The sequence below is a fragment of the Stomoxys calcitrans genome, chromosome 4, assembly GCF_963082655.1.
Source record: "Stomoxys calcitrans chromosome 4, idStoCalc2.1, whole genome shotgun sequence".
NCBI classification, from domain to species: domain Eukaryota; kingdom Metazoa; phylum Arthropoda; class Insecta; order Diptera; family Muscidae; genus Stomoxys; species Stomoxys calcitrans.
The window spans coordinates 9,935,683-9,958,937 of record NC_081555.1 but is presented as its reverse complement, the minus strand read 5'-3'; the positions used below and the strand labels follow the sequence as shown (position 1 = coordinate 9,958,937).

The following is a 23,255-nucleotide window of genomic DNA, read 5'->3' as shown; positions in this document are numbered from 1 at the left end:
ACATAACGTAGGCCCGAGCAAAATTTCATCAAACGTGCTTAAGAATGGAGCACAAGAAGTTTACTCGGGGGATCGGTTAATATGGGAGGCATATCAGACTACAGACCGATTTCGACTTGGAAAAATTACATTGACATTATTAGAAAACATAACGGAAGTAGTAGTAGTTTAATTGGTAAGAATTGCGATCTTTATGGCCTGAAAACATTTGATCTGGAGATCGGTTTATATAAGAGCTATTTCTGAACATTGACGGTTTGGCCAATTTACAATCCTATCCTGCCTACATCGAGGGCCACCGTGAAACATTTGATCTGGAGATCGGTTTATATAAGAGCTATTTCTGAACATTGACGGTTTGGCCAATTTACAATCCTATCCTGCCTACATCGGGGGCCACCGTCCGCCTATGACGCTGATAAAATAATTATTTGCGGTGGTTATCCCCTCCTAATGCTGAGAATATTAGTGATGTACTGTACCATTTGGTATGGCAGCCATGTAAAAACTTCTACCCAAACAGGTGTCGCACTGCGGTGCGTCGTTTGGATTCGGCTATAAAAAGGAGGTCCCTTATCATTAAGCTTAAAACTAGAATTGGACAGCCCCTGTTTCTTAGTAGATTATTTATGGGCGAATTTCTAATATGTATGCAATAATAAATACCTGTTCAAAATTTCAAGTGGCTATCATTACTCGTTCAAAGTTAGCAGTTTTTCATAAAGTTCTTCATGAATAAAAAAAATATTCCCAAATTTGAAATTTAATCATTTATCATCCTTCACTATTTTCCAATATGTCTATAGTATTTTTCTCGTTAAGGCTTAATGTCATATTTAATGTCAATAAAACTTTCTAGTGTCAACTTCCTCCATAATACTGATACGTTTGTACTTTCTAGGGAAAAATTATGTAATTTTATTTTTGCAAAGCATACCACCATCCTACCAGGAAGCAACAGTATACACAATGCGATTTATTATTTATCCAAGTAAACTTTATACAACGAAAGTTTGAGAAAAAGTTATAGATTGCACACTTGATACCCTTAAGGTATGCTGCATAATATTGACATTTTAATTTGAACATGTGTGTGAACTTGTCGGAAGAAATTCAACTCAAAGCAAGACCTAAGGTTATTCAATGCATTTTATGATGATGAACTTGATGGTGGTAGATAAGTAGGGGGACTGCTCAAAGGGAGTTTTTAAAAGGGACTGCTTATGTGGGAGTGCTTTATAATGAAATAATGAAAAAGTATATAGAAAATCTTTAAATAGCTTCAACTTTAAACAGTTATGCTTAAATCTATATAGAGGTCATCGTAGCGCAGAAGTTAGTATGTCCACCTATGACGCTGAACGCCTGGATGGTTTTCTCCTCATAACGTTGACGAAATTTGTGAGGCACTTTGTCTCGTAAAAACTTCTCCCCAAAGAAGAGTCGCTCTGCTGCACGCCGTCCGGACTCGGCTATAAAAATGAGGTCACCTTTCATTGACCTTAAAATTTGAATCGGACAGAACTAATTGATAAGTGAGAATTTTGCAGCTGTTCCTTAAAGGAATGAAAAATCATGAACAAATTTACAATTCAGAGATACAAACAATTTAAAACTTTATTTAACTCTTTGACATACTAATGAACATGAACATGAACATTTTACACCAAAATTAAAAAACCTACAAATTGTATAAAAAGTTAATACTTTAGACCGTTGCATCTATAATTTACCATAATGATGACAAATTTCTAAATTCGTTTAGTTATAATAAAAGCATCTTTAATCATTATGCATGAAACTAAATATCGGCATAATAATCACCATTTGATGTTAAAGTATACCTTAAAAATTTCATCCTGCATTATGGCTGGACCACCCTTTATATATTTTGTGAATTGTTTCATTTATAGCTTTATATTAAGAATTCTTTACATTTAAATACAATTTTGTTTAAACTTCAAAGAAGCTTTTTGCATAAACCTTTTTTTTATTTTTTTCCACTACCAAAGCTATGCAAAACAAATGAACCTTTGCAAATGACATTCGTATACATGTGTATTGTAACCTAGAAACTGTGTGAAATTCCTCAGCATATGCCATTGCCTTGAAGGCTGTCAATAGAAAGCCCTTTCATGTATGCAATATTCTTTAATGTAGCCTCAGTGTATGCAATACATTTTACTTCATTAGGAAATAATTAATGCATTGCAGCCTAAAAATATGCATCAAGAGAACACTGAGCATGTAAAAATTGCAAAAACACAAATTGCAAGGTTTTGTGCTACACAAAAATATTTTCATTTTATGTGACAAAGTAAATTTATAAAGAAAAAATGTAAACAAGATTCAGGTTTAATCAAATTTGTTATTTTACCATTTGACAAAGGAGTCTGTATATTTTCAAATATATTGCAATATTACAAATATTTCCAAATATCCAATCTATATCATATTCGCAAAGGATGTGTAGGGGTCTAATACAACTCACTGTACCAAAATTCAGCGCTGTAATAAATACACAATTTATGGGGGCAAGACTTTCATTTGGGAGCTATATCCAATATGATCCGATCGGAACTATACTCGGCACGGTAATCGAGAGGCTCAACACATATCAGCGACATCTTGTTAAAAATGCGACGTTTACAGCCTCTAGACCTTCAAGCGGGAGATTTAAAAAAAGGGTATTTTCAAATGTTATCCGATCTAAACTATACTCTGCATGGATCTCGAGAAGCCTTACACAGCACAATGTGCCAAATTTTAGGGAATTCGAGTAATACATCTGGTTTTGGGACCAAAAACCTAAATCGGTAGATATGGCAGCTATATCCAGGTTAGGTTTAGGTAGAAGTCTGCCATTAGACTCACTTAGACGTTTTCGTTCATTGTGATATTAAAAAGCAATCCTATCCACTATCCACTTGAAGTTCACATCTGCTGAATTTGACAGGGTTTCAAAGAAATGAGAACTTAAAGTGGATCTCCTTCTGACTGTCAGTGCGAGACACACACACACACACACACAAAAGGTGTTCTATAGTCTCTTCTTCGATGTCCTCACAGCTTCTGCAAAAGTCGTTACTGGCAACCTTCTGTCTGTCAACATGTTTTCCGATTAGACAGTGACCAGTGACAGTGACGGACACAATGACTGAGACGTCTGTTCTAGCCAATGACAGCAAAGCAGTAGACCTCTTCAAGTCTAGATGAGGCCACATAGTTTTGGAAAGCTCACAGCTCCCACTTTGAGACCATCTATCATTCGTTGTCCTTCGGACCCGGTCCTGAAAAGTTAGCTTATATGTAGCTAGAGGCATACTCATAGATTCCAGTATCCCTGGAATGTGTAGGGTAGTTCCTAATCTCGCAAGCTCGTAAGCTTTACAGTTTCCTGGGATATCTCTGTGGCCCGGCAATCAGAACAGGTAAATATTGAACTGTTCAGCTTCTCTGCGGATTTAATGGCTGCCTTGGTGTCTGAGAAGAATCTGAATCTTTGCAACAGGCATTTTATATGATTTCCAATGACTGTGCCATGTATGGGCCAAATCGTTCGATAACCCGTTAAGCTGCCATATAAACCAATCTTCTGATTTTATTTATTGAGCCTATGGATGGCGCAATTCTTATCTGATTTGGCTAAAATTTTGTACGTGGTGTTTTGTTATAATTTCCAATAGCTGTGCCAGATATGTTTCAGAGGAGTTCATAACCTGATATAGCTCCGATAAAAAGCGAACTTCCGATTTGACTTTTTGAGCCTATAGAGGGCGCAATTCTAAATCAATGCGACTGAAATTTTGAAATGTTATTCGAGGCCACAGAATAAATCGGGTAACAAATGCGCCTTCGGACCATACTCAGCACGCATAACGATGGGCCTAACAAAACTCACTTCTCCAAATTTAGCGATCAAATTTTAGTCCAATATTCAGGCCATGTATTGTTCGAATCGAGACGCGGTCATTCCAGTGGATTTGAGTGTAATGTAGTTAATGTATATAACCGAGGTGGCGGGTAACCAAAGTTCGGTCTGGTCGAACTTAATGTTTTTTTTTTTTTTGAAATATGCCCATCAGACAATATATTCCTTTGAGGGACTTTGGGCTGGGGCATTCTGCGGACCCCAAATTTTATATGATAGATTCATACTCTACTTCAAAATATTGTCATTTTCGGGCTTTACATTCAATTGCTTTCGTTATATGCTGCCTATATGTATGCAATACATTTTTAACCAGAAATAAATATTAAACAATTAAATCTTACAGTTGGCTTAACATTTATTTAAAAATTAAGTGTAAAGATTTAAAAAAAATACCCCATTGTTTTCACTTCACTTAATTAATTTCCCTTTAAAACACCTGTTTAATTTATTATTAAAGAACACCAGCACTATATAAAATCCCTGCAGGGAAGTGCCAACGAATGGAAAACTTTACAATAATAATTGTTGAAAAATCATTCCTATGCTTAATGTTTGCACAGCAAAATAATTTTCATTTCTGGGAAAACGAATTTTACAACATACTCATATACTTATGGTAAGCATTATGAATGATTTTTGCAAAGTTGGTATCCAAGTGAGTGAGAAACAATTGGGGGAAAAAGTTTTTGAAGGCTAATTGATGGAAGTGCTTTGATAAACTATGTACTTTTTTAAAGGAAATCTTAAATTCATACGAAAGGTTTTCATAGGAAATCCTAGGCCTTGTAAAATACTATAATACCTAAGGCCTCACTAAATACAACCTTCAGAGAGCACCTTTAATATGGACACTCTCAAATTAATTGATGTATCCTTACATTGTTTAATATCTCAAATGACTATTTATCTCAATCCAGTTTGACAATGCCACCATACCCTTTAAACCTTTCTTTCGTATCACAATTCAAAAATCTCCGTCTTAACATTTGTTTGCATACCTTAAGCATGCATGAAGGTGGCACACTACGTATAAGGCCATCAGTTGGAATTAGCCCCTGGGTATGATATTGATTTAAGTACATCCTAGGATTGTAGGCATTTTGGACATGAGCACCAAATCAATACTTGCATGACATTTGTCCTCAATACTCATCAGAGTGTAGAGTGGAAGGGAAAGACACCCAATGTCCTTGCAGTTGCAACATGAATTACATATGAATTAACAGTTGTTGGGCACACTCGAACAGATGTATGGCCATTGGCCTGCAATCATTTAGCCATGCAATGCCTCTGGCTCTTATATGGCATCTCCAACACCAGGGATTCCAACCAGGGCAGGGGAAATTTTGTTTATTCAAATTTTGGGAGAAGAGTTTTTTTATGATTCCGTTTAGTTTGTCTCTTGATGCTGAAGCTTTGGGTGGGAGATTTAATGCAGCATTTTATACAGATTTTATTGCTTACTGCCACAACAAAATCAACAATGCTGGCTGCATAAAAAAACCAATGCAAATTTGAGTAAACAACTGTTGGCTTGTCATATCGCTTTTGTTTCGGCATTTGTGCATATTCGTATTTTTTTATTATGGAAATGGATTTTCCTTTATTTTCATCCTCAGTGGATTATAAATAACACATGCCAGAGTTGAAATGGCGATGATTTTCAACAGAGTACGATGACAGTCTTAATAAAACATATGACCATGACTGTAGAGATGTTGCCTGTAATGGTCATAGAATGCGCGGATTAAACAATTCAGCACACCTGGAAACATGGGAACCTTTATTTGACCTGGCTGAATTAAAGATTTGCTATGTAAAGCTTTATTCAGCAGGGCAGAATTAAAGATTTCTTATGGGTTGTTGTATTCATGTATTCAGCCGAGCTGAATTAAGGCTTTCCTATGCAAAGCCTTATTCAGCCAGGCTGAATTAAGATTTTCCTATGGAAAAGCTGAAGGCTTCCATTTTCCTACGGAAAATTTTATTCAGCCAGGCTGAATTAAGATTTTCCTATGGAAAATTTTATTCAGCCAGTCTGAATTAAGATTTTCCTATGGAAAATTTTATTCAGCCAGGCTGAATTAAGATTTTTCTATGGAAAATTTTATTCAGCCAGGCTGAATTAAGATTTTCCTATGGAAAATTTTATTCAGCCAGGCTGAATTAAGAATTTCTTATGGAAAATTTTATTCAGCCAGGCTGAATTAAAGATTTCCCATGGAAAGCTTTATTCAGCCGGGCTGAATTAAAGATTTCCTATGAAAAGCTTTATTCAGCCCGGCTGAATTAAAGATTTCCTATGAAAAGCTTTTTTCAGCACGGCTGAATTAAAGATTTCCTAGCGAAAGCTTTATTCAGCCTATGGAATTCTTTAATTCAGCCGGGCTGAATTAAAGATTTTCTATGGAAAGCTTTATTCAGCCGGGCCGAATTAAAGGTTTCCTATGGAAAGCTTTATTCAGCCCGGCTGAATTAAAGATTTCCTATGGAAAGCTTTATACATAGCAAATCTTTAATTCAGCCCGGCTGAATTAAAGATTTCCTATGGAAAGCTTTATTCAGCCGGGCTGAATTAAAGATTTCCTATGGAAAGCTTTATTCAGCCGGGCTGAATTAAAGATTTCCTATGGAAAGCTTTATTCAGCCGGGCTGAATTAAAGATTTCCTATGGAAAGCTTTATTCAGCCGGGCTGAATTAAAGATTTCCTATGGAAAGCTTTATTCAGCCGGGCTGAATTAAAGATTTCCTATGGAAAGCTTTATTCAGCCGGGCTGAAATAAAGATTTTCTATGGAAAGCTGTAACCAGCCAGGCTGAAATTAAAGGTTTTCTATGGAAAGCTTTATTCAGCTGGGCTGAAAAAAAGATTTCCTATGGAAAGCTTTAATTTCAGCCTGGCTGGTTACAGCTTTCCATAGAAAATCTTTATTTCAGCCCGGCTGAATAAAGCTTTCCATAGGAAATCTCCATAGGAAATCTCCCAGCTTTATTCAGCTGGGCTGAAAAAAAGATTTCCTATGGAAAGCTTTATTGAAACTTGTTTGAAGGTTAAATAGTTTGTGGTTTTTTATACCCTCCACCATAGGATGGGGGTACACTAATTTCGTCATTCCGCTTGTAACACATCGAAATATTCGTCTAAAGAATATAAATTCTTGGTCATCATGACATTTTAAAGAACGCTAACTTTCGAAGCAGTTAAGCTAGGCGCTTGAAATTTTGCAAAAAAAACTTCTTATAAGTGTAGGTCAGTTGGGATTGTAAATGGGCCAATGGTGCATGTGCATGTTTTGATATAGCTGCCATATAAATCGACTTCCGATTTGACTTCTTGAGCTTCTATAGGACGCAATTCTTATCCGATTTGGCTGTTGGGATTGTAAATGGGTCGGTGTATGTTTTGATATAGCTGCCATATAAAACGATTTCCGATTTGACTTCTTGACCGATCAATTCTTATCCGATTTGGCTGAAACTTTGCACGTTTTTGCACATTTCTTTTTGTTGTGATAACATCTGTGCCAATTATGGTCCAAATCGGTCTATAACCTGATACAGTTGGCATATAAACCGATCATCAGATTTGATTTCTTGAGCATTTTTGGGCGCAATTCTTAACCGATTTTGCTGAAATTTTGCATGTTACGTTTTGTTATGACTTCCAGCAACAAGTATTGTCTTAATCAGTCCATAACTTGATATTACTGCCATATAAACCTATCTCATAATTTAACTTCCTGAACCTCTGAAGGGCGCAATTATTATTCGATTTGCCTGAAATTTTGGAGGTTGTATTTTTCTATTACTTCTAATAGCCATGGCAAGAACGGCACATATATAAATATTTCAAATGGTCCTTCAAGAACTTGTGACATGTCATTCATGGTGGAGGGTATACAAGATTCGACCCGGCCGAACTTAGCACCCTTTTTCTTTTTTTTTAAATCTTGATCATAGGGATTGAGTTTTGTAGTTATGGTCTCGTCTTTAAGATTCAAGGTTTATGTTTTAGTTTATTTTCCTTGCAATATGCTCAGCATCTTCACAAGAATTTTCTTTGTGCAATTAAAATTCTCTAGAAGTTTTGTACTTTGTTATTCAATGTAAGATTGTAATAGCAATTATGGTTTTGTCACCATGCATTTACATCTCTGGCAACCTAGATGGCGGAGGGAATTTTACAAAACTAATGGAATTGCAGCTGCATAAAATAACTTTCCGTTATAAGTTTAAATTTCTGTCTCGGGGAGAAGTCCTTAAAAGTTGTCACTTTCAATTATCGCTCGTTTTGGTTGTACGTCATGCCAACTTACAAAGTTTAAGGCATTTATGGAATCTTTCATTTAATATTTTACTAGCACTTATAACACTAAGACCACCAATACCATAAACTTTGTGTTTCTCTCTTTGCTTCATGTGAAGAGCACAAGGCTCAAATTAAAAATACCATAATTTCCTTGTTTTGCTGTTTGTTTGCTGCAACTATGGTTGCCCACTTTGGCTTGCAGTGGAGCTTAACTTCTTCAGTAAATTGCAGCAGATAGAAATTTGCTATGAAATGAAAATAAAATAAATATCAAAGCAAGTATGGCAGTTTGTGGAGAATTTATGTTGCCATGTCTTCCTTGTGTTGTGTCATTCTTTCTGAGTGCAAGTACAAGCATTTTCATTTCCGCTTCCTCTAACAAACATTGAAGAGGTTGTTGTATTGTTAAGTAAAAGATTTGCAAAGGCGTTGTGAGGATAAGAAGAAGGAGTCACAAATAACAATCCTTGCGAATCGGTTAGGCAGGAGTTGTAGGGGACAGATGCTAGAGCAGATAATTGGAGGTGTTTTGTGAAAAACAAACATCAGTGTTTGTTAAGACAATTAAGTGAACTTGAGATATAAAGAAGGAATATTTTGACTATTTTGCATTATTTTGAAAGGGTTTCGGCTATCATTTAGCGCTGGCTGAGTCTACATCTGTGCAAAATTCATTAGCTTGTGATAAGTTTCTAAGCAATTCAAAATCTTAGGTTACAAACTGGTGTTCACAGCTTATGACGGACTCCTTGAGAAAAGTTTAACCAGCCAACAGTTATTAAATTTTGAGTGCACCCAATCTGAACAATGCGGCAAATGTTGCCATTAGGAGGCGTTTTTGATGTACTTCGTATTCTGCTTCATCAGTGTCACAACGAACAAGTTCAAAGTTCCTATGTAAAGAATTTACTGTTACTTCTTTGGGTAATTAAAAACGAACAACTACAATACTTGACGAATAGTTATAGGTATCAATAAAATGTTTGCATGGTGGCTTTTAACTTATTAGTGGAGACACTGATGTTGCAGAATACAGTGGGCAACTATTAGGGGCGGAAACATTACAAAATGGGAACATCTTTCATATTTTTCATACAAAGCACTCAAATTGGCGCAGAGGTTAGCATGTCCGCCTATGACGCTGAACGCCTGGGTTCAGCCCCCGGCGAGAACATCAGAAACATTGCTCAGCGCTGGTTATCCTCTTACAAATGCTGACCACATTTGTAAGGTATGCTAAAACTGCTCTAACAAGTGGTGTCGCTAAGTAGTGCGCCCTATGGACTCGAAATGAAAATAGGAGGCCCCCATATCATAGGGCCAAAACTTGAATATGACTGCACTCTTTGATATGAGAGAAGTATCCCCTGTCACTTAATGGAATGTTCATAGAAAAGTATGCAAGTATATCTGGTTGAAGACTCATTTTTTGACTCTGACATCAAGTATCACCATCAGTTTGTAAATCCAGCCGAAAGGTGAAAACAAATTAAACTTTTTCTGAATAAATTTTTACCCTTTGTTGCTCAATAAATTTAAAAATCAGGTTATAAATTGGCATTCCTTCAACCCTAAGGCCTTATCACCAACATTTTTCTGCCAAACGAATAATTCTCCCCAACAAATCCTTTCAATAAAATCTATTCAATCACTATAAAGGTTTCCTATTTTTGAATAATCCATGAAAAGCTTTAAAAAATGTTTGCAATTTATTCCCCCACTCGCTTTCCATTCCCGTAAATCCGCACAAATTTTCATTCTACAATAACCACAACAGCATTTTAAATGAAATAACTCTTATTGGTTGAAATGCCACACTCACACGAAAACGATTAAAACTGAATCAGAATCAACATCCAGATTCAATGAAATGAAACAAATTTTATGCCAGCTTTCAGTCATTCAGTCTGTTTGCAAACTGCCAGTCATTTAGCCAGTTCAACAGGCGTGCGTATCAATAGACCAAACTGCAGCAAACCATTTTTTTTTTAATTTTCAATGCCAAAGGCTTTCCGAGAATCCAAAACGGGATATGTTTTCACTTGTTCGAAAAAAAAAAAAACATTGAGGCATATTTAAACACTTTCAGCTCATAGCTGATAGCTATCATCGAATATGGCCAAAAGTCATAAATAATAGCATTTTGGCTTTATTTGCTTATTTTTCAGCACTAATAGCAAATCTTGACATAATAGTCTTTGGCAATACACCATCTGTTGTCAGCTACAACCTAAGCAAAATTTCTATTTTTATATGCCCTGCTACTATGAAGAGAATTTCAATTTGAACATCGCGTTTGTAACAGACCAAGCAGATTTGGGACTATTTTTGAAAGTAGTATCCTATAATTTTATTATTCCCTATTTAATAGAATTAAAACTATACTAACTTCTTATTTCTTCTGTAATATCCTTAAATACTGGTCTAAGTCCCAAAAAATATTTTAAGTCTTTCATCAAACTGTCTGTCTGTATGTCGAAAATACTCTAAGTTTGAAAAGTTTAAGGTCCATATAAACCAATTTGTAGGGGATTTTATGTGTTTAACGTGATCCGAATCAGGTAAAATAGATTTGTCATACCAAATTTAAAGATGTCCAATTTTCTAATTTTTCTAAGTAAAAATTTCCTTTGTTGAAGGAATATTTACTTATTATTAAGAAATGAAGGTACCTGTGGATTCTTTATAAAACACTTTGGCCGAAATTTCCCATGTTAAAATATTTGTTCAAGTTCCCTTTAAAAGAGGTCCGTATCAGTTCAAAAATATTTGGCAAAGATGTGAAAAAACTTTATTTTGGTGAAGGATATTTTACTCAACATTAAGAATATTTTTTTAATTGTAATATGTTAAATACTTAACTTTACTTTATAGTATTAAAGACAAAAATCTCTTAGCGAAAATCCAAATATCATTGAAACTAAGGAAATTCACTTTGGCACAAGGCCCACATTGTACCTTAGATAAAGAAACAATTAAGTCTTATAAATGGGAGCGCTCTTAAGCCATTAACGCCTTACCCTCGATTCCATCTTTTAATTTTTTTCGACAATTTTTTTTAGTTTTTAAGTTGCGGGTCCTATGACATTCATATAAGGGAGAAAGTGGCACAGGGCACGTCACAGGGGGCATTTTATCGCCACTCCTTTGGGTGACCACCATAAATAACCTATTGCGGATGCTGACTGAGGAAGAAATTGAACACGCCTGCTATGCAGACGATGTTATAAAACTTCTTAGGGACGAACCAGCTATGCAGAAAGGCTAAAAGGGTCTTGCATATGGCATATGACGGGGCCACACCCAGGGATCTGAGTGTTAACCCAGAGAAGACTGAAATATGTCTGTTCACGAAGAAGATGAAGGTGGCCAAATTTGACGCACCAGGATTCCTCAATAAAACGATTTTGATATGTGACATGTCAAATGCAAATGCAAATTTTGTCCACGAACATTCCACTAAGGAACAGGGGCAAACTTCTCACATATCAATGAGTGCAGTCCGATTCAATTTTAAGGTCAATGATAAGGGGCCTCCTTTTTATAGCCGAGTCCGAACGGCGTGCTGCAGTGCGACACCTCTTTAGAGAGAAGTTTTACATGGCATAGTACATTACAAATGTTGCCAGCATTAGGAGGGGAAACCAGGTGAGGACACAATATCAGCCACGAAAAAACTTTGGCTTAAATTTTGCAAGAAGTCGTTTGTTTCGACCATCAACAAATGGGCCAAGTATGGCCCAAATTGGTTCAGAACCTTATATGGCTCCAATATAAACTGATCTCCCCATTATATTTCTTGAGCCTCTAGAAGGAGCAATTCTTATCCGATTTGGCTCAAATTTTGCACAATGACATCTTGAATGTCCTTTAAATGGCTTGATCGGTAAATGTGGGCGATATCGGTCCATAACCTGATATAGCTCCCATATAAACAGATATTCCTGTTTTATTTTTTGAGTCACTTAGGGTGTAATTCTTAGTCGACTTCACTGAAATTTTGCACAATGAATTCTACTTTTGTCTCCAACAGCCAAACCAGAATGGTTCCAATCGGTTTATAACTTGGTATAGCTGATATAGCACAGCAAATCTTATCCATTATCATTTTTTTGTCTTTAAATATATATTGGCCAAAGAAATTGACAAATGCGATCCATAGTGGAGGGTTGATACGATTCGGCCTGGACGAACTTAGCACGCTTTTACATGTTTTAATATAAAAACCATGCAACAAGGCACTAAAAGGTTTCCAGAAATCTCTCTCCTAAGAATTTAGAGAAAATTTTTCGTTTGAATCTTGTAGTCATAAACACGCAAAGTTCGGGCGGTCTGAATCATAAGAACCCACCACCATGGATTCTGCCAAAAATTTATATAAAATAAATTTAGTTGAAGGGAATAATTTTATTCTACATACCAAACTTCTGTCAAACCAGCAAAAATTAATGCTTCTAGGAACCGAAAACCGGACAAAGATGAACGAGAGGCCGGTATACATGGGAGCTATATAAGGTTATAGACTGATTCGGACCGTATTTGGCACAGTTGTTGGAAGTCGTAACAGAACACCGCATGTAAAATTTCATCCAAATTGCGGATTGTAAGGACTCAAGAAGTCAAATCGGGAAATCGGGTTATATGAGAGCTATATCAGGTTATGGATTGATTCGGACCGTACTTGACGTAGCTGTTGGAAGTCATAACACTTTCAGCAAAATAGGACAAAAATTGCGGCTTCTAGGGGCTCAAGAAGTCAAATGTGCAGATCGGTTTATATAGGAACTATGTCTGGTTCTTGACTGAGTTTGACTGTACTTCACACAGTTATTAGGAGTCATAACGGAACACTATGTGCTAAATTTCATCCAAATCGGACAAAAATTATGGCTTCCATGGGCTCAAGAAATCAAATCGGCAGATCGGTTTATATGGGAGCTATATCCAAATCTGCACCGATATGGCCCATTTGTAATTCCCAACGACCTACATCTATATAAAGTATCTGTGCAAAATTTCAAGCGGCTAGCTCAACTCGTTCGACCACTATCGAATCAGAATTTCGAGACGATCACGGAATGACTTGATTAGTATACCCCCATCCTATTATGGTGGGTACAAAAAATACATCTTTATTTTAAAGTTTTGGTTCATTGGCTCGTTTTCATTGCTAAAATGCTACAAATAAGGAAAAATCATAAATTTTGGTACAACTCTTTTTATACCACCTCTGTGGTACAGGGTATTATAGATTTGTGCATTTATTTGCATCGCTAAGAAGGAGAAGAGCTAGACCCATCGATAGGTATACGGATCGGTTTAGAATCACTTCCTGATTCGATTTAGCTATATCCGCCTGTCCGTCTGTCTGTCCATGTATTCTTGTAAGTAAGGTACAGGTCGCATTTGTTGTCCGATTTTCACAAAATTTTGCATAGGTGTCTTTTTTGGTCCAAGGACAAACGCTATTGATTTTGATCGGTCCAGATTTAGATATAGCTCCCATATATATCCTTCATCCGATGTGCCCTTTTAAAGCTGTAAAAGCCACAATTTTGGTCCGATCCTTGCAAAATTTGGCATGAAGTGTTTCTTTTTAACGACCCAAAATGCATGCAAAATTTTATTGAAATCGGTCCAGATTTAGATATAGCTCCCATATATATCTTTCATCCGATATGGCTTTTTAAAGCTGTAGGAGCCGCAATTTTAGTCCGATCTTTACAAAATTTGGCACGAAGTGCTTTTTATGACGTCCCAATATGTGTGCAAAATTTCATCATAATCGGATCAGATTTATATATAGCTCCCATATATAACTTTCGTTCGATTTGACCAATAAAGGCTGTAGAAGGTACAATTTTAGTCCAATCTTTACAAAATTTGGCACGAAGTGCTTTTTGTGACGTTCCAATATGTGTGCAAAATTTCACCATAATCGGATCAAATTTATATATAGCTCCCATGTATATCTTTCATCCGATATGCCCTTTTAAAGCTGTAGTAGCCACAATTTTGGTCCCACCCTTACAAAATTTGGCATGAAGCGTTTTATTCAACGTTCTCATATGTGTGCAAAGTTCCATAAAAATCGGTCCAGATTTAGATATAGCTCCCACATATATTTTTCATCCGATATGGCCTTTTAAGGCTGTAGAACCCACAATTTTGGTCCGATCTCTACAAAATTCTTCATGAGATGGTTTAATTGACATCCCAATACGTGTGCAAAATTTCATCAAAATCGATTTAGATAAGGCCGTAGAAACCACAATTTTCGTACCATCATTAGAAAAGCTTATAAGGTTCTATTCGATATTTCAATAGGTATGCAAAATTAACGTCTGACTTAATTTGGATATAAGTGCTATCTATTAAATGTATTACGTATACTCGGTGGTGTAGGGTATAATATAGTCGGCTCCGCCCGACTTTTGCCTTTCCTTACTGGTTTTTCAGTATATGTATGTGCCTTTCTAGATTTCTTTCTAAATTTTAATTGAGGCTACCTGCTTTAACCTACCACACAGCCCATAATAGACTGCATATTTAGCTTTGCTTTCAAATCAACCTGCTAGCTGGATCACAACGCTCCAGTCATTCCTACGCAGGCCAGTCTTGACAAGTTTTCGAACTCCCTGGTGTGAGTACTTCTACCATAGCAGTACCCCACATGTCAGCACGGGCCTCACTAAGATAGCATACATTAGGGTGGGTCAATTTTAACACCAACGTCGAATTTTGGTTAACATGTGTGCAAAAAAAAATTTCGTTAAAAACTGGTCACCGGCCAATATAGCACAGAGGTAAGCATGTCCGCTGTACGCCTGGGTTCGAACACTGGCGAGAACATCAGAAAAATTTGTCAGCAGTTATTATGCGTTCCTAATGCTGGCGACATATGTGGGAAACTAAGCCATGTAAAAACTTCTTCCGAAACCGGTGAGGCACTGCGGTACACCGTTCGGGCTCGGCTATAAAAAGGAGGTCCCTTATTATTGAGCTTGAATCGGACAACATACTTTCAAATGTGAGCAGTTTGCCCCCCTTCCTTAAGGGAATATTCATGGGCAAATTTTCATTTGTATTAGCCCCTCCTATGTCTGTTTAAGGTATGGTCAACATAAATTCCTTTACTAAAACTATATTTAAGGCACATGACAACTATGATATGGTGAAATAATCCAAAACAGTATGCATTTCAAATTCGACTTAGCCGAACTTGATTGTTCACTTTTGTTTATGCTGTCCATGCAGCACTAGCTTTGGGTGTATAGAAAAATTTTGTGAATTTTTATTGAATTTAACACACACACACTGACAAAGAGCAACAGAAAATGGAAGCTAAACTGTATAGTGTGAAAAAGTTGTTGCCATAAATTTGCATTTTGTTAACTTTGGCGAAAAAAAAGAACGGAAAAAACAAATAAAATTGAATTTTGAGCCATAAAAGTGATTGAATGGAAATTCATTAAAAAAAATGGTAAAAAAGGAATGTTATTGTTTTTGTTTTTTAGAAAGCAAAAACAAAGGAATGATAAATTTCTTTTGAATTCATTTTCTCTATTCTCTTCCCTGTTGTTTGTTTTTTTCCCGCTATAGATATAATTCATTTAAATTGTTATAGCAATTGGATTGATGTTGCTGCAATGAAATTTTCATTATCAAAATGTTTCATTTCCCGGATATTTACTCATGGCTTTTAATAAAATCACCACATTGAGTGAATAGATTTATTAACATGTCTTTCGCGCTCTTTAATTGCATGAATTTTGTGTTTATGTTTGGTGTAGTTGTTGTTGTTTTTGTTTGGTATCAAAAAGGGCATGCATTTATTAATTAATTTCATGTAGCTACAGTTAACGTCATCACAGCATATGGTAATGCCCCAATAACCATTTATGGCTTACATCATTCAATCAACATTGTGGGACAAAATAGTCAGCAGCTATTTTATCTATCAGATATTTGATATGAACAAAATTATTTAATTAATATTATTATACGCATGGCAAACAAATTGATAAGCAAATATGTGGCAGGGGGAGAGTATGAATTTGTATGTTTTTGATGTGTTACTGCCTGGCTTATTGCATGCAGATGTTAAATGTAGTATTCAATTAGCTTTTGTGTAAGTACGCTAATTGTTAGAACAAAAAATTTATACAATAACAAGTAAAAGTACTTTATGTCAAGTGGGCCGAATATTTTACACCCTCGACAATGATCAGTTCTTAAAATGACTTTTAGTTCGTATCTCAACCTTTCTCGCAAAATTGCAAATTTTGCCCATGAAAATTCCTCAAAGGAACAGGGGCAAACTTCTTACATTTCAATGAGTGCAGTCCGATTCAAGTTTAAGCCCAATGAAAAGGGCCTTCTTTTTATAGCCGAGTCCGAACGGCGAGCCGCAGTGCGACACCTCTTTTGAGAGAAGTTTTACATGGCATAGTACCTCACAAATGTCGCCAGCATTAGGAGGGGAAAACCACCACTGAAAATTTGTTCTGATGGTCACGCTAGGGTTCGAACCCAGGCACTCAGCGTCATAGGCGGACATGCTAACCTCTGCGCTATGGTGGCCTCCCAACCTTTCTCACATCGGCGCTTATCTCGCATACGCGATCCGATCGCAACATTAGATAACGTTGCCGGCCATAAATACCTTGTTTTCCAATATACCCTCCCCTTGCTAGAGATCTTTCATCCCGTAGACCTTGTAGTAGCGATACCTAAAATCTTAAATATATAGTTGTGTTTTTATAGGTACAGAGCGCACCTGAATTTCCCTACCACCGAATCAAAAGAAGCCGTCGCCGGCTTCCGGAGGACGATCCGGAGTATAGTCAGGCCAGGTGTGTCCGATAACAAGGCGACCTATGTTTATCCCAAACTTCATTCGTAGCCCGCACCGACTACTGAAGCCTAGAAGCTTCCACTACAGCCCCCCCGAAAGTTCCCGATCAATAATAAATCAAATGCCGTCGGTAATCGCAACGCCCAAAAGCACAAACAAGGGGGCCTTGAACTTGCGAATAACTCACCAACATTTCGGACGGTCTCACGAATAAATGCTTAAATTTTGTCTTCCAATGCGTCAATGAATGACATGATCTTAAACATAGCCCCACAAAATACAGTCTAAAGGCGTTAAATCGAACGATCTAGGCGGCCAATTGACCGGTCCCGAATGTGAAATAATTCACCGAACTCACCTCTCAATAAGTCCATTGTTACGGGTGCTGTGGGGAATGTGGCACCGTCTTGTTGAAATCACATGTCATGCAAGTCCAGCTCTTGCGTTTTAGGCAAAAAAAAAAGTTGGATATCATCTAACAATAGCGCTCACCATTCACGGTTACGTTACAATTCGCATCATCTTTGAAGAAGTATGGTCCAATGATGCTACCAGCCTATAAACCGCACCAAGCTGTGAAATTTTCTAAATGCATTGGTAGCTCTTGCAATGCTTCTGGCTGATCTTCACCCCAAAATCGACAATTCTGCTTTTTTGCGTACCCATTGAGCCACAAATAAGCTTCGCCGTAAAATGGAAGAATCTATGATACAATTACCTCATTAACCACACTCTACAACCCTGTCTATTAGCTGTACTTTTCCAAATGCATTTATTTTTGTGTAATGACAGACATTTTTTCTGTGACAAATTACACTTCTTCCGTACTACACATGATTTTGTGCATCTGTTGGAAGTTGTATTGATGGCTTCGAACGCCAAGACAACGGCAATGGCTCTCGCCGTTGCTCCGTGTGCCCAGGTTCGAATCCTGGCCGGGCTCTGCCGAACTTTTCATTTTTCAAGTTTTTTTGCCTGTTAGAGCGACATCATTAAATTTTACAATTTTAGTTTGTTTCTCTTTCGGGACGAGCTGAATGATCGTAGATGCAAATGGAATTTTTTTACCTGGCATTACCTTCCATTCTTAGTATATAAAACATGTTTTTGGGGGCTCAACAGGCTTTAATTTTCATGTGGTATAATAAAGGGTGATTTTTTTGAGGTTAGGATTTTCATGCATTAGTATTTGACAGATCACGTGGGATTTCAGACATGGTGTCAAAGAGAAAGATGCTCAGTATGCTTTGACATTTCATCATGAATAGACTTACTAACGAGCAACGCTTGCAAATCATTGAATTTTATTACCAAAATCAGTGTTCGGTTCGAAATGTGTTCAAATTTTGACAAATTTTGTTCAGCGATGAGGCTCATTTCTGGTTGAATGGCTACGTAAATAAGCAAAATTGCCGCATTTGGAGTGAAGAGCAACCAGAAGCCGTTCAAGAACTGCCCATGCATCCCGAAAAATGCACTGTTTGGTGTGGTTTGTACGCTGGTGGAATCATTGGACCGTATTTTTTCAAAGATGCTGTTGGACGCAACGTTACGGTGAATGAACACATTTCGAACCGAACACTGATTTTGGTAATAAAATTCAATGATTTGCAAGCGTTGCTCGTTAGTAAGTCTATTCATGATGAAATGTCAAAGCATACTGAGTATCTTTCTCTTTGACACCATGTCTGAAATCCCACGTGATCTGTCAAATACTAATGCATGAAAATCCTAACCTCAAAAAAATCACCCTTTATATGTATATTCTTTTCAATTTTAAAAACGATTGGGCATATTTAAAAGGGTACCGAGCTCAGTATAATGTAACATAATTCCAAATCAATTTTTTTATTAAAAGTCTTCCATTTTCCCCAAAACTACATTAGGGTTTTGTATTATGATATGCTGTTGCGCTATTAATAAAACCAAAAATACTTAGGGAATTTTTGTTTTCTCATTTAAATACTTACTCTGCAATGGGTATTTTTTATGGTGTAAATATTACCAAACAATGTATGTGCCTTAGTAATTCTTGTTATGTTTTCTTGCACCTGGCCGTCATTTGTCTGTTGCTCTAATGATTTTTGTCATTGTACAAATCAGCTTTTTTGTACATAAGGCGGAACTTGGTACTTTCACTTCACAAATTGTCACTTTCCGAGAATGGTAAACTCGGAACGAGCTGTTCAACAGTGACGGATCTTTGCTCATTTAAAAAAACGGAAAAAACAGTGTGTGAGAATGTACCCTGTATGAGATGTCCATAGAAAATCTATACTGACTTACTATGGACTTTGACACCAGAAGTACTGGTAAATTGTACCCGATACCATGCTTTTTGCTACAATTCTTATCCGATTTGATTGAAATCTGTACCAATTTTAGCCAGAATGGTTACATAAACCGATCTTTCGATTTGACTTACACATACAGAAAGCAATCTTTAGCCAAATGTACGAAAAGAGATTGAGATTTCGTGTCAAGATCTCCCATTATAATTTTTAAGTTTCTGTCTTCAAAGATAACCGTACCAAGAACTTGACAAATGTGATCCATAATGGAGCGTATATTAAATTTGGCACAATCGAACTTAACACCCTTTTACATGTTTGTTTCAAACAACAAATGAAAAAAACGAAAATATACAGTAATACCTCGATTTACGTCGTTTTAGGTTTCAAGAAATGGCAACGTAACTCGAAACGATGTAAATTGAATTTCAAATAACTCATAAATTAAAATATCAATTTTATTGGTTGAGTTTAACGATGGGCATATTTGAGCGTCCCAAAAAACAAAATAATTTTTTTGAAACGCATATTCTTAATTTTTTTTTTTTGCTGTTGATACAATTGAGCAATATAAAAAATATTAAGGCTATCGATTAACTATAACCTGTTCTGATATGATGGATTGTCATTAAACGATATAGAAATTTATAAGAGAAGATTTTAGGTCTAAGCATGTAATTCATACACATTTATATGGGATTTTTGGTTAAAATATGAACAGTACCTCACGCCGCCACTGTGGCTGTAGTAAAATATGCGGTTTGTCTCAGAAATTCTTCCTAATTCGAAATAGCTATGTTCGTCCTTCCGCCTTTGCTTTCTACACCGACTATCCCTTTGTCGATTTAAGTAATCCAATTATCACGAATATTTACTAATTTTCCTATCTGTTTTTTTTATATATTCTTAAGTCTATAGATCCATATATGCTTACAGACTAAAAATATAAATATACATATACAGAAACAACATTGATATTTAACTAGGATTTAAATATAGTATAATTTTCTTTTTAATGAGCAACTATTAAAATCTATACAAATACGACGAAAAGGATCACTATTTGCAAAATCGCTTTGATGATAATGAATATTAAGCAGTGGGAAATTTCTCGTTGGTCTTGAAGGAACGTTAATATTAAGCCGACTCAACAAAAATTCGGACTTCAAATTCCTGTGTAAAACATGAAAGTGATGTTCGACATTTCCTGCCTCTACTGAGTGTAGGGAGCATTATTAAATGTAATCTAAACGTAGAGGAAGGAAGTGTTTGATTATTCCAACCACGATTACGAAGGTAAAATAGTAGAAATTGTTTCTGTATTGACTCAATTTTATTTCTGTGAATAGTATAAACCGGATCCCAAATAACGGATCCATATTCAACTGTTCTTCGGACAAGAGATATATATATATATGCTCTTAGTAACTGAAGGATCATCAAATTGTTTACTCCATCTTTTCATAAATCCAATAGAACTAAAAGATTTACTCAACATCATATAATATGGTGAATAAATCTTTTAGTTCTCTTGGATTTATGAAAAGATGGAGTATAATATGGTGAACAAATCTTTTAGTTCACTTGTTTGAGCTTAAACAAAAGTAGGCCATGATTGACTTTATCGAACGCCTTACTAAACTAGGTATATATAGCATCAGTCTGTTTCCTTTGCCTAAATCCATCATTGACAAGAGTTACTAACTGTAAACTAGTTCTAATACTCCAAATTCACAAAACAAATTAACAAGCAGCCACATCGACCAAAATTGGGTTTCCCTGTATACATGAAACAAATAAACAACAAGAATAGCCAAAAAAGCACATTGAACGGTTTTTGCTTTGAAACTATGGAGACGACGTAATGTTAATCGAAATTAGTGGCAAAATCTTTTTAGACCTTAAGTAATGAACATTTTTCCTATGGATTCTATTCCTAGGATAGATTCTTTTCCACTGTGTAATCGTTCTCTCACTCTGTTCTAATTATTGAATCTCATTAGTACGATACAAGAATCTGCCAGTTTTTAACAGGAAAAAATTAATTGCGCATAAAAATAGTTTGAAACTTATGGTGAATTATAAAAAACTTCTTTAATGATACAATTCGCCCACTGAAAAATGTAGTAATTTTTTTATCAGCATACGCCGTTTTTAACAGGAAAAAATAAATTGGACATAAAACTACTTTCAAACTTATTGTAGATTAAAAAAAATCCTGTAATGATAAAGTTGGCCCACTAAAAAGTGCAGTCAATAGTTATCAAAGGACTTGCAAATATTGTTTTACTTCCTATAAAAAACTTTAAAAATATTTTTTTAATTTTTGAAATTTATTTTATTGTTTCGGCTGTAGGATCCCTAAATATCATTTATACTCTATGTTTAGTTATAATGGAACCAAGATCGTAAATGTTTTTATTTTAATAAATAATTATCTTATTAATTTCATAATTATTGTTTATTTTTCTATATCTATTTCTAACATCAATTTAAGATTTGTTCGCACATTTCTTTACCTTTAGTATTTAGTATAAGCCATTGATGTATTCACGAATTAAGTTTTTGTAATTAAATTCTTTTTCAATTAAAATATTTTGATAATATATTTTTGATTTAAATTCTCTGCTTTCTTCAAAAAACACTTCACTTGATACACTGGTTTTCGTTTTATTGAGGTCTTCTTATATGATTTTGCTTTTCTGTTTCTTGAGTTTTTAATGAAATGTAAAGTTCAGCATTTAAAATGGGCAAATATTGAGATGAATATTTAAATTCAAAATTAAACAGAAAATTCACCATATGTATCCGCACTTACTACAAGTGTAACCGTTATGTTCAACGAACCGAGATGAACTGAGCGTAAGGCGATGTAAGATTTTGAACAAGGATGCGAAACCAACAAGTTTCTAAAAGGCTACAATAGAGCAATGACAAACATGGCAAGAGCACCATCGTATATGGCACACGATGACTACGATGGTGATGATGATGATGATGAATGACGATGCTTATGAAGATGGCAATAGTAGAGAAGAGAACTATGACAATAACAAAATAAAAAAAAAGACACTTAAAGCAAAATGATAGAAAGTTGAAACTAAACAAAAAAGAATAAACATAAAAATGCAATTGGAATACTCTCACTCTTATATTCTCACTCTCTCTCTCTCTTTCTATGGGGCCCCTTCATGGCTTGCAATTGGCATTTGGCCAAAAGATGTAAAATACTGTTAAGAGGAGATTCACTGAAAAGCACAATAACAACAGAGAGCCAAATTGTGTCTTCCTTTACCCAAAATGGCAACAACACTTTAGTAATGATGGATGGTGGCTAAACGCCAAAGCCAAAACCGCACTCACTCGCACATTTTTACTAACAAACAAATACACGTGCCTTGTGGTTTTTAATGTTTCTGCTAAAGAAATGATAGCCTATAAATAGTGTTGCCATAGCAGTATTTCTATACCCATAGCCATGGGTTGCCTCGACATTCCTTTTGTAGATATAGTCAATGAGTTGCGTTTTGATTGTGAGTTTGCTTGTTTGTCAGATCTACTGCACCGATTTTCTTAAAATGTAGAGATGTAATGAGTATGCAGAGTTCGTTCACCGGGTGAAAATAGGGTTTTTATTGTACCTTGCACCACTACTGTGGTACAGGGTAGAGAGGTAGACTCATTGATAAGTTTACCGATCGACTCAGAATCACTTTCTGATTCGATTTAGCTATGTCCGTCTGTCCTTCTGTCAGTCCATGTTGATTTGTGTACAAACTACAGGTCGCAATTTTCATCCGATCGTCTTCAAATTTGGTATGGACATGTTTTTCGGCCTGTAGACGAAGCTTATTGAAATCGGAA

General features: G+C 35.9%; 1 protein-coding gene across 6 annotated transcripts in view; it reads right to left on the bottom strand.

Annotated features, from left to right (window-relative positions):
- Positions 1 to 23,255, bottom strand: part of LOC106081415 (PDF receptor) — a 168,689-nt gene that overhangs the window by 100,475 nt on the left and 44,959 nt on the right. For 2 of the 6 annotated variants that reach the window (XM_013243346.2, XM_059366289.1), the window contains exon 1: positions 21,911 to 22,354. The exons of 3 other annotated variants lie outside the window; for them this stretch is intronic. The gene's annotated coding sequence lies outside the window, so the exon portion shown is untranslated. Of the gene's footprint in view, positions 1 to 21,910; positions 22,355 to 23,255 lie in introns of those variants that run through there. One more of the 6 variants, XM_013243342.2, reaches the window with a different exon arrangement.